This window comes from Diospyros lotus, chromosome 1, assembly GCF_014633365.1.
Source record: "Diospyros lotus cultivar Yz01 chromosome 1, ASM1463336v1, whole genome shotgun sequence".
NCBI classification, from domain to species: Eukaryota; Viridiplantae; Streptophyta; class Magnoliopsida; order Ericales; family Ebenaceae; genus Diospyros; species Diospyros lotus.
Window position 1 is genome coordinate 9,950,995 of NC_068338.1, and position 13,604 is coordinate 9,964,598.

Below are 13,604 nucleotides of genomic sequence, written 5' to 3' on the forward strand. Positions count from 1 at the left end.
CATGCATGCCGCGGCTCGCCCGCGAGCCACAGCAAGGATGCTGTGGCGCGGGCTGGCTGCGGTATGCATACCGCGGCTCGCCCGCGAGCAGCAAAGAGGCTGCTGCCTCGCGCTGCGGCTGCGGCATGCATGCCGCGGCCAAGGCGCGAGCTGGCCCCCCCTTTTTGAATTTTTTTTTTTTTTTTTTGCTTTTAATTTTCATTTATATAGCCTAGGCTCTAAGTGATAAACTCTCCTAACCAAGGCACTCTCTAACCTAGAACCTAACACTTTAAAACAATGCAAAATAGAGAAAATAAAAGAAACAACAAATAAATAAAAATGAAAGGATATAAAATTGGGTTGCCTCCCAAAAGCGCTTGTTTAGAGTCATTAGCTTGACTGTGCTGCTGCTCATTCCGGATTGCTCAATTCGGTGGATGTCTTTTCCTTAGCAAATTCCTCCCCAAGATATGGCTTGAGTCGCTGTCCATTCACCTTAAAAGTACCCTTGGTGTCGTGAGTGACATCAACAGCGCCATGTGGATAAACTTTGGCAACAGTGAATGGCCCAGACCACCTTGAGCGCAACTTGCCTGGAAATAGCTTGAGACGTGAGTTGAATAATAACACTTTTTGCCCCACCTCAAATTTTTTTCGGTGTACATGCTGATCATGCCATTTCTTGGTCTTCTCTTTATATAACTTGGCATTCTCATAGGCTTCCAACCGAAACTCATCCATCTCATTTAACTGTAGCAACCGTTTCTCTCCAGCTTGCTTGAGATCAAAATTCAACTTTTTCATTGCCCAATATGCCCGGTGCTCTAGCTCAACAGGTAAGTGACATGCTTTGCCAAAAACAAGGCGATATGGAGACATACCAATTGGTGTTTTGAAGGCTGTTCTGTATGCCCATAATGCATCGTCCAACTTCTTAGCCCAATCTTTACAAGAAGTACTCACTGTAAGCTCAAGGATCTTCTTTATCTCTCTATTCGAAATTTCCACTTGGCCACTTGTTTGGGGGTGGTATGGCGTAGCAACTTTATGCCTTACCCCGTACTTTGCCAAAATAGCTTCAAAGTGTCGGTTACAAAAATGCTTCCCGCCATCACTGATAATGGCCCTAGGAGTTCCAAAACGAGTGAAGATGTTCGTTTTCAGAAAACTTACCACTGCTCAGCCATCGTTAGTTGGTAGTGCTACTGCTTCGACCCACTTGGAGACATAATCCACTGCCACTAGGATGTATAAATTGGAGAATGAGGATGGAAACGGCCCCATAAAGTCAATGCCCCAAACATCAAATAATTCAACCTCAAGAATGCCATGTAAGGGCATCTCGTGCTTCCTGGAGATGTTCCCCATTCTTTGGCATTTATCACATTTTTTTACCAAGGTATGAGCATCCTTAAATAGAGTTGGCCAATAAAACCCAGATTGGAGTACCTTAGCTGCTGTTTTTGTTGCTCCGAAATGTCCACCATAGGGGGAGGCATGGCATTGCTCTAAGATCATCTCCATCTCATCTTCTGGAACACACCTCCGGATTACTTGATCTGCTCCTCTCCGATAAAGGATGGGATCCTCCCAAAAATAGAATTTGAGCTCCGAAAAGAATTTTTTTCTTTGATGGTAATCATAATCAAGAGGTACGATGTTACTTGCAAGGTAATTGACATAGTCAGCATACCATGGTACCTCTGTTTCGTTGCTTGCTCGTTCCACTCTTAGAAGTTGCTCATCTGGAAATTTTTCATTAATATCCCCTGTTTCAGATTGATTTTGTTGCTCCAATCTTGAGAGGTGGTCGGCTACCATATTCTCACATCCTCTCTTATCTTGAATTTCCAAATCAAACTCTTGGAGAAGTAGGACCCAGCGAATTAACCTTGGTTTTGCCTCTTTTTTTGAAAATAAATATTTCAATGCGGCATGATCCGTATAGACAATCACCTTTGAACCAATGAGATATGATCAAAATTTTTCGAAAGCAAAGACCACTGCTAGGAGCTCTTTTTCTGTTGTGGCGTAGTTCATTTGGGCATCATTGAGAGTCCGACTAGCATAGTAAATCACATGTAAGACTTTGTCCCTTCGTTGTCCCAAAACGGCCCCAACTGCATAGTCACTAGCATCACACATTAATTCGAACGGCATGTTCCAATCTCGTGCCACAATAATAGGTGCGGAAATTAACTTTTCCTTTAGAGTGGTGAATGATTTTAGGCACTCCTCAAAAAATTCAAATTTTACGTCCTTCTCCAACAAGTTGCATAAAGGCTTTGTAATCTTGGAGAAATCCTTAATGAATCTTCTATAAAAACCGGCATGTCCCAAAAAACTGCGGATACCCTTGACGGATGTGGGCGGAGGTAGCTTCTCAATCACTTGAATTTTTGCCTTGTCAACTTCAATACCCCTAACTGAAATTCGGTGTCCCAATACAATTCCCTCTTGGACCATGAAGTGACATTTCTCCCAATTGAGCACCAAGTTCGTTTCTTCACAACGCTTCAAAACAAGTGTCAAGTTCTTTAAGCATTTGTCATATGAAGAACCAAAGACCGAAAAATCATCCATGAACACTTCAATAAATCTTTCTACCATATCGGAGAAGATTGACATCATACACCGCTGAAAAGTAGCAGGGGCATTGCACAAACCAAACGGCATCCGTCGGTAGGCGAATGTACCATATGGACAAGTGAACGTTGTCTTCTCTTGGTCTTCTGGAGCTATTGAAATTTGATTGTATCCCGAATAGCCATCAAGGAAACAATAGCGGGAATGACCTGCTAAGCGCTCCAACATTTGATCAATGAATGGTAGAGGAAAATGATCCTTTCGCGTTGCATCATTCAACTTACGATAGTCGATGCAAACCCGCCATCCGGTAATAGGTCGAACTGGAATGAGCTCATTATTTTCGTTCTTTTCCACTGTAATACCTCCCTTCTTAGGCACCACTTGAACTGGGCTAACCCAAGCACTATCTGAGATAGAATAGATAATTCCAGCATCTAGTAACTTCAGTACTTCAGCCCTAACCACTTCTTGCAGATGAGGATTTAGCCGTCGTTGATGTTGCACTACCGGCTTGTAAGTGTCTTCCATTAATATCTTGTGCATGCAAAGAGATGGGCTAATACCTTTTATATCAGCTATAGTCCATCCAAGAGCTGACTTATGTTCCCGAAGCACTCGGAGTAACTTTTCCTCTTCTTCTTGGTTGATGGATTTAGCAATGATAACTGGAAGAGTAGAGGACTCAGCCAAATAGGCATAACGAAGATGGGATGGCAGCTGCTTTAGCTCCAATTTCGGAGCTTGTTGAATGGAAGGTAAAGGTCGTGGAGGTCCCGTGCCCAATGCCTTGTAATGCTTTCCCTTTTGAATAAGTTCAGATCCTTGCAAATATTTGACACATTCTTCAATCATAGCCGAGTCGGTATCTTCAAGTTGTGAGTGCATCACACATGCTTCCCAAGGATCTGATGGTTGATTCAAAGCGAATGTGTTTTCTATCTCTTTGTCCAAAATATCAATTCGAAAACAAGAATCTGAAGCAGTAGGAAATTTTAGTGCTTCAAACACATTAAAAGTGATTTGCTCATCATTCAGCCTTAACATGAGTTGTCCTTTTTGCACATCAATAAGAGCTCGTCCAGTAGCTAGAAAAGGTCGCCCTAAAATAAGGGGAATATCCCTATCTTCAGCCATATCCAAAATAATGAAATCTGCTGGAAATATAAACTTGTCCACTTTTACCAAGATATCTTCGACAATTCCACGTGGATGTTTCACGGACCGATCCGCTAGCTGCAATGACACCCTTGTAGGTTTTGCTTCACCTAAACCAAGCTTTTGAAAGATAGAGAATGGCATCAAATTAATGCTAGCACCCAAATCACATAAGGACCGTTTAAAATATAAGCTGCCAATGGTGCAAGGGATGGTGAAACTTCCTGGATCTTTCAACTTTGGTGGTAATTTATTCTGTGAAATGGCACTACACTCCTCTGTTAGCATCACGGTTTCATGCTCCTCAAGCTTCCTCTTGTTCGATAGAATCTCCTTCATAAATTTTGCATAGCTGGGCATTTGAGATAGAGCTTCAGCAAATGGGATATTGATATGTAGCTTTTTGAACACCTCCAAAAATTTCTCAAATTGTTTATCCAACTTGTGCTTGCGCAATCTTTGAGGAAATGGAATTGGTGGAACATAAGGCTTGATTGGTGATGAAACCACTTTTTCTTGTTCAGCTATATCTTCGGGCTCTTTATTCTCAGTTGCTATCTCCTTTTCGGCATCAGTTTTCTTTTCCATACTTGGTCTTTTAACATGGATTTCTGGGAGTTGCACTCCACTCCTTGTGGTGATTGCATTTGCTTGCTCCTTAGGATTAACTTCAGTGTTGCTTGGCCATGTGCCCTGTTGCCTCTCAGTAAGAATTTTGGCTAACTGCCCAATTTGAGTCTCTATATTTTTTATGGCTGCATCGGTCCGCTCACTTCGTTCTTGAAGTTTTGAAATTGCTGCTTCCCATCCTCCTTTTTCCTCATGCAGTCTTCCTTGCTTTGGTGGGTTTTGAATTCCCTGATTGTTGCCATATGAAAAATTTGGATGGTTTCTCCAGCCGGGATTGTATGTTGGAGAATATGGATTATTTTGTGGACGCTGGAAATTTTGTTGACGTGGGAAATTTTACGCATACGCAGCCTGCTCTGTGAGTGAATGATCCCTAACGGTCAATGGGCATTCGGATGACAAATGGTTTGCCCCACAAGTTACACAAACTGGAAGAGATCCTTGCACCATGTTAACTGATGGAGAGTATTTTAAGTTTTCCATCTGTTTTGAAAGAGCATCAATCTTGGCCAACATCAATGTATTCATATCCACTTCGTGTACTCCAACTGCTCTCCTATTTGAACTCCTATCCGGCCACATTACAAATTGCTCACTCATTATTTCAAAAAGATCATGTAACTCTCCAGCCGATTTGTTTCTAATGGAACCACCTGCTGTAGAATCAACCGCCGAACGGCTGTAAGGAGTTAACCCGGCATAGAAATAGTGATTTTGAGCTGGTAAAGAAAACCCATGATTTGGACACTTCCTTAGCAATTCTTTGTACCGTTCCCATGCTTCATGAAAGTTCTCAATTTCAGCTTGCTGGAAAGTCGAAATTTCATGCTTTAATTTGCTGATCTTGGCTGGTGGAAAATATTTAAGTGTGAACTTGTGAACCAAATCAGCCCATGTAGTGATGTTACCAGGTGATAGCGAATCCAACCACTCCCGAGCTTTGTCTTTCAAAGTATGAAGAAAAAGTCGCATCCTCATTGCTTCTTCGTTGATCCCTTGATATTTGAAGTTGCCACAATACTCTAGAAACCAAGAGAGATGGTAGTGTGGATTTTCATCAATTCTCCCATAGAATGGAATGTTGTTGGAGAACAAATTTATCACATCCGGTCTCAACTGAAAGTTATCGTGCCCATATGGAGGATAAACTATGCTCGACCGGTTCTCAACGACTGGAGGCATCATGAAATCTCCCATCAAGATATCTCTCTCATTGATCTCAACAGTACGCTCCACTTGAACAAGCTGATTTTCGTTGTCGTCCATTGTGCTTTGTTGTTGTTCCCTTTTTGCTCTTTGTTCACGACGTCTTTGATGAAAGGTTTGTTCAATCTCCGGATCAAACTCAACAAGATCAAGACGTTTTGAACGCCGCATGCACTATTTTCAATCCTAACACAGCAAAAATTGAAATAATTCAGCGTCAAGAATAAGTAAAGTAACACAAGTATTAAAGCTAATCTTAATTAAAGTAGTAATCAAAATAACCAATCCCCGGCAACGGCGCCAAAAACTTGTTAGACTTTTTCTTTCCCGCAAGTGTACGGAATCGTAACAAGCAATATAATGATGAATCAAGTATCGTTCCCACGAGGATTGGTTTTTGGTCCCTACTTTAACCACTATTATCTTTAATAAGCCACACACAACTCAAAGAATACTCAATGGAAGTTTTATATAAATTAAAACTAACTCACCAAAGGAAAACACAAAATAATTCTTTAGGTTTTAAATATGGAAATCTAATGCGCTAGGGTTCATGAATCCACCGTAGTTCTATATTTGGTTTAATCTCTCAGTGATTGAGTTTTATAATTCTTGCTTTGATCTGAAAATCGATGATCCTAAGTTAATCAAAAGCCTCTCTCGATGGTCAATCGAATCTATGCTCACATATGAGATTAATTATCTCTAATTAATCTGCAAATATAAAAACATGCATTTATCCACAATGATCATCAAAATAAGATTTCACAAGGCATAACGGTATCTCTACCTATTATCGAACCTTATGTCATTTATTATCAAGTGCTAATCTATATTGAATCTCTCGAAAGCAATATAAATCACAAACACGTTCTAATGGCGGCCAAGCATCAAAACGGAATTGGTGCATAACAAACGATCAACTCAAAAGACAAGAATAAAATAAAACCCAAATACTTTTAATTAAACCATCATTGAACTAGGTTTCATCAATCACCCTAGCCACAAAGTACTTAGCCTAACATAGTTTCAACCAACGAAAAAGTAATAAAAACGGAGTTCATGATGTTGCAAAGAATAAAGAACAGAAAAATAAAACCAAAACCGAAGATCTTCAAGAAAATCTCCCCTTTTTGCCTCAACTTGCCGTCTTCTCCTCCTTCCAAAAAGCTAACCTAATCTCCCAAAAATAAGCCTTTATATAGCTCTCTTTAAGTTATCAAAGTCCTTGACCTTAAAGGAGTCTATTTCCCTTTTATTTGGATCAAAACGGGCTTAAAACGGCCTTGTCACGAAGCTTTGAACCCTACCGCGGTCCTACCACGGTATGCTTGTTGCTGCAGACCCGTGAGCTCCAGAAAATAATTCCTAAAGCGGTCCTACAGCAGTATGCATACCGCTGTAAGACCGTGAGCTCCAGAAACTAAGTCTTATAGCGGTGCTACAGCGATATGCATACCGCTATAAGCCCGCTAGCCTTCTTCTTTGGCCTCTTGCTTTATCATCTTCAATTTCTTGTTTTCGATACTCTTTTGCTTCTTTTTAATTCGAAACCCGACCATGCCTCCAAACTTCATTTCACTCCCATCATGCACAAAAAATCACTCTTTTTGCTCCATGTCCGCTTTAACACATGCTCCACATCTACATAACCATATATAGAACCAAATCAAGTAGAAATCATGCTCATTGAATGTATAAATGCTAAGTTTATAGACCAAAATAAGTGTATAAAAGACACTTATCAATAAGCCCTACTCCTCTTGACTTCACATCTTTTCCCACTTCAAGACTCTCAAACCATTTTACCTCTTGCGGCCTCATGATTTTACCCTACAAGATCATACCTCATGGCTCTCACTCAACATTTGAAAGTTCCAACTTTCCACGACAATGGATCCCTATCCATCATAATTCATTCGCCGCCCAGCTCATCCTAGAGCTTAATTATCATAGATCACGCAACCCACAATCAACATGCTGAGCCCATCTCAAGCTTTGACACCCATAACCATGGAGCGCCAACCAGTACCTTCTAGGTAAATTGAGACCTCTGGTCTCCCCTTGCACACTCATGAACACATTCAGTCACCACGCTTGGCCTGGCTTTCTTGCATGCCTCGCTCGGGCTTGCTTGACTTTATGTCCATAACTCGGGCATTCACATTACTCGTTACGCCTCACCCACAAAGGCATCCACAATTGGCATTTCCTCCACGTGCATAGCCCAGGGATGTCCTGTTGCCACTATTCACTACTCTCGGCCCACATACCGCTCATACCCTTCATTGGGGGACCTCCGCGTCTCCCGTCAAGGGTCTCATAACCTTAGGCGTCATCTCGACCCCAAGCATCATAATGAGGGTCTATTCACCTCTCATCTCCTGACCTTAGGCGTCTCGCCTGACCCCAAGCGTCAATGAGAGTTTAAATTGACCCCTCATCCATCATTCACAAGAACGGTCACTTGGCCTTTCTCAATCAGGACTTCCAATCCCATGGCTCTCACGCGCATATCTACACATGCCCAACTCCTTTACCCCAAATTTGAATCCCCTTGGATTCCAGCTCGACTCACTTGGGATTTCCATCTCACACAAGTACCCACCAGGGTCCGTTTGCCACATACCTATCCCTTCTTAGGATATATATCCCATTTCATTATGAGATCAACTAGGGTCCACTCATACCCTAGGCACGTCCCCTCCAGGATCGTCATAATGATATAATCATGTGGCACCGTATACATCCCTCATGCATGTCTTACACCCGACTCCCCTTGGAGTCTTTCAATGAACTACCAACGTCAAGCCCACCCTGGTCATGACTGGCATATGTGTAACACCCCAAATTTCTTGAGCGTGTTATAACTTAGGATTTCAGGAATATAAAAATTTTTCATATAACAATAACTGTCATACATCACACAATATCCCAAAAATCCAAATTTACACCTTCTCAGCTTAACAAACCCAATAATCGAATAGCTAAGACAGGCGTTAAAATCTTGAATGCGGAAGCTAGATCGAACCTGATATGGTTCACAACCATAATACTTTATTTATCATAAAATTGTTCAAGACGTTTACAAAATGAATTACATGGACATCATCTCTCGCAAGATATAACTGAACGTCTTAAACATATCCAAGACATACATAGGTTCGCATATAAATGAAAATATTTTAAACATGCTATAGACAGCAAATTAAACTTATTCTCCAGCTACCTCATTTCCCTTAGAGCCGCTCGTCGAACCTGGAACGTTTGAATATTCCAGGGACATAGTCCAATTAGAAGATGAATCTTCTAGTGAGAAACTCCAAAAACAGTTTATATCGATGCATGATCGGGTATAAAATGTATGAGAAAACAACGAGAACTACTCCGAAGTGCCTCGTGAACACGTTAGCCTCCTCCAACGAGAGCTTTCTCAATGGCGCACGCATAGCGCCTCTCGAGAGGTCCCTAACCATGTCACTTTGGCCCGACTTCATAGCACTCATGCAGGCACCACATCTGTTGTTCCTTAAGCTCACGGTCTTCCCCACGAGAGCTTTCTCGATGGCACACGCATAGCGCCTCTCGGGGGATATCCGACTTTTGCCCTCGGCCAACAATAGATAGGTACAACAGTATGGCCACACGAATTTTATAAATGCAACAGTTAAAAATCCAATAGCATATAATTTTCAGAAAAATACATTTCGTATATGCATCATGATTTTACGTAAGAGAATAACAAGCGTTTATGTGTAAGAACTTCACGAAATACGTCTCATGCAATAGAAGTCTCCCATAAGAGAATAAAAAATAGGATTTGGAGTATAGGAGTCTCACGGAGTCTCACCTTGTTGAGTTATCTCTTCGACGATATAATTTTACAGCAAACGGCCTAGGTTTCTGCAGAAAATATGTGTTTTGGTAAATCTAACCTCAAATATTTTTACACAGAGTTGAAGGGTATTAAAGTAGGGGCATAAATGGAAAATTTAATGTAAAAAGGACCTTTCAATCGCCCCAAGAAGGATGGACACGCGCCCCCACGCGCAGCCATTATCCGGCGCGTGTAACTCACACGCAAGCACCAGATTCCGAACATCAACGTGTCGGTTTGGTATTTCGGTCATATCTCTCTCGTTTTAACTCTGATTCGACCCCCGTTTGAACCTACGCGACCCTCTCTTCCCCCTCTACAAGATTATCAAAAAAAATGGGACTTAACTTGCTTTTGTGCTGACTGATTTTGGCGAATTCCGGCGAAGACCCGCAACTCCGACGAGGCTCGTTCTCCGCCGCTTCTTCGCCGCTTTCTTCCCGCCTTCTTGCTGAACCTCCTTCTCTCTCTCTAGAGTAAGCTCCTACTCTTAGAGTTCTTCACTCTTCAAATTTGTTTGGAATGGTTTGAGAGCAACTCAAGGTGCCTATTTATAGAATCCTTCAACCAATGGTGTTATGCCACTTGTCACAATCTTAGCCATGGACTCCAAAGACTCAAAGCCATAATTGAGTGGCTTTTGAAATCCAAAACTAGAATTAATCCATCTTTTGAAATCCAAGCTAAAACCCTAAACTTCTTTCAAATAACACTTTGGCCCATATTTCAAGTTTTCAACTTTAACATTTCGCCACCTAAGCTCATAATTTCATCATTCTTTCATTTGGATAATTTCTCTAATTAGAATTATACCCTCAAACATCAAATTTATCGAAATACTTAAAATTCCAAAATTATTAACTCAAAATTACTCAATATATACGATTTTTCGGAAGCCCCTTACCATCATTCGGTATTTTTAGGTTATAACTTAGCTTAACCGAAGACCATTTCTGATTTGATTTCTTTCAGTGCAATAAGTCTCACCTCGAGACACTCGTTAAAATTATACCTTTGTCCTTAGGTATCTAAGCTCTAGGGCACTCCCTGCGACTGATTCGGTTACTTGTTGCCATTTCAAACATATTTTTCGATATTTTAACTCACTTAAAATACGTGGCAATTTCACGAAAATACAGGGTGTTATAATATGCTTCACATGCTCACTCCACCTAGAGCCTCTCTACAAGCAACTTTAGCTTGCTCCATTCTCGAAGCTCGTCACACAACCAGTTGACGACTCCTTCCTTTGGGTTTCAAGCTAATTTCAACCTCAGCTCACCCTAGTTTAAGCACGCAACCCTTAGCACGTCACTTCTACGGGAACCATTCCATTCCCTCATACGGGCTTATACATCTCCTCAACATAGGTTGGTTCACTAATCCCTTCTTGGATTAGCTATACCTCAAGTTCTCCTTATCCCATCATGACCCTTATCATGACTCGGCCTTGTGTCCCCACACAAGCCTCGACACTTCAATCGCAAGGAACTTTTATCCTTAGAATGCCTCATGAACCTCCAAATTTCCACATTCGGGTTCTTGATACCAATACCCACACTTAGGCATTTGACTCTTCATTGCTCGACCCGTATATCTCTTACAGTATATCATCTCAAACATGATATTTTCCCTTTCCTATAGCAAGAATATCCGAGCACTCCATTTCCATCACCGTAGACCTCCATGTCTCGACCCAACCCCTAGGGTCCTCGGTCACTTGTGGTCCTACCTCCAAGGCCTTTCGATTAACCTTCGACCACATTTCTCCAAACATCTTCCACTTGATGCTCCAACCTGGCTCTGATACCAATCTGTAACGCCCCGCTCCCACTTACGGGTGTTACTCGTGAACAATTACCCGAACTGTTCACCTGCCCGGTCTGAGATGAAGGGCGGACTATGTTTCAAGAAGAAACGCCTTAGGTGGGAACTAGGCTTCGTCTAGCCCTTCGCTTACCCAGGATCCATAAACACCCTAGGACCTCGCGAGTTTCTTATGAACAAAGAAATAACCCGCTACACCGCCCAGGGGCTTCAAGATGCTTCTTAACACCGGGCTAGACTAAGAAGAAAACTCATACTCAGAAAAATCCTCCAATTTTTCCAATATTTAATCGCTCGGGGACTCCTTCGGGGATTTTATAATTTTTTCTATAGCACAAAATCTCCCAAAATTGGGCCCTATTATTTCCCCTTTTTTTCCCTAAATTTTTGAATTTCCCCCCCCCCTTTTTTTTTTCTCGCGAGGGCCCCACGGCCAGCTGGGCCCTCCATAGGCCCGGCCGTGCGTTGCCTGGGGCGGCCGCAGCCCGCGGCCGCGCGGGCTGGCCCCAGCAGCGGCCACGCGCGCGCGCCCCCCTGCTGCCTGCCCGACCTGCTGCTCCAAAAAAAATTTCCAGCAACCCCTTTTGACATTTCCAAATTTTTCCAACACCCCAAAAATACCCAAATTCTCCAGAAATTAAAATGAATAAATAAACTTCATTTTCCTTTATTTTTAGCCTCTTTTTCTCCAAAATTAAGGCTCAAATTTATGCTCTTGATGTTTCCATAACATACATCAACCATCCACTAATTTGCAACCAAAGCTTACACAACCCTCTTGATGCTTAAATTCCCTTTTTACTAAAAATATAGTTTTACAATATATTTGCTACATCATACATCAAATAAAAAAAATATTTTACAACATGCTTAGGCTTCCAAAACCCAAGCTAAATTACATGAGTTCCTTAGGGTCTTCATTTCATCAAGCATGCTTAACCTTCCAAGATCCCTTCCTTCTTGCACATGAGTTACCTACATGGTGAGGATAAAAACCTCATGAGCTATTAAGCTCAATAAGGGTGCAATGACAATAGTATGAACATGAAAATAAATGTGATGCCAATGCATGTATGCAACATGGTTAGGGCTTCCACATCCTCACAACCACCTTAGTTTGAGACTTTAATCTACCCTACCCCACTCAACCTTATGGCCATAGGTCCTAGCACAAACAACATGCCAATGCACACATAGAATTCATGCATCATACTTACAACTTGCAAGCCACCATCCCATGGGGCTATCCCTTACCTTTTTCCATTCTTTGAAGTTTCCACATGCTTTAACTTCAAGGCTTTCATTGCTTTCAACCTCTGCCCTTTCTCAAGAAACCCCTTTAAAAAAAATAAGGTAGCTAAGCCGCCATACAAGAAAGATAAAAGGATTTCTCTTTATTACTATAAGGTAGAAACCTCACCTTTGCATTCTTCATTTCCTTCTTCCTTTCTTCTCCATTCTTTCCTTTCTTCCTCTAAGCATTTGGCCAAAAAGCTTAGCCTTCTTCTCTACCTCCCTTTATATAGCCAAAATTCCTCTTTAATTCACTTATTTTATTTCCATGGCAAGAATAAATCTTAGCCCTAGGATTTCACTTAAATTGGAAGAATACATCCTAGCCTTCCATAACAAGCACAATCCATGTGCTTTGAGAATCTCAATCTCAACCATTGATTTCAAATAAACCCATCCCCTCTCTTGGAGAAAACACATGAAGCACAATCCATAGCCCTTAGTCTTCTTTAATCTCAACCCTTGATGCATTTTGGAAGACTAAATCCCCACCATCCAAATTAACACAATCCATGTGTTTCTCAAGAATGAATCCTAGCCATGGACTTCTTTGGAGATCCAATCTCCACCATTCATTTCATTCTTCTATTGGATCCTTACATCCCATTTGGCAATCCATGCCAACATAAAGCCTTAAATCTCTACCATGGGATAAATTCCAATTTCAAGACTAATTTTCCACCATTGGATCAAGTCTCCAAATCCCATAAAATATCCCATTTCTCATTTATTTAATTGGGACTAATTTCACCACATTAAATATGAAAGACAACTTAGAGAGACATAAATGCTTTTCTCTCCCATTTATTTTAATCTCCCATTTTCCCCTATTAATGCTTGACCATTTTCTTTTCATTTGCAATTTCTTTTTATTGCAACATAATCATTACAATGGGCTAAATGGCTCATCTTTTCCATTCTTTTTGGTTTATTTAAATCCCTTAATTTTGCTTGAATAAGACCATGCCAAGTGTCACTCTAAGACACAAACTTGGCTTCCAAGTCTTCCATCTCACCCATCCATTAATTATAAACATAATTTACC

General features: G+C 41.3%; 1 non-coding gene across 1 annotated transcript; it reads left to right on the forward strand.

The window, feature by feature from the left end:
• Window positions 1-5,086: 5,086 nt before the first annotated feature.
• Window positions 5,087-5,193, forward strand: LOC127793620 (small nucleolar RNA R71). The gene has a single exon (XR_008021461.1). It is a non-coding gene; the product is annotated as a small nucleolar RNA R71 (small nucleolar RNA).
• The last annotated feature ends 8,411 nt before the right edge of the window (window positions 5,194-13,604 follow it).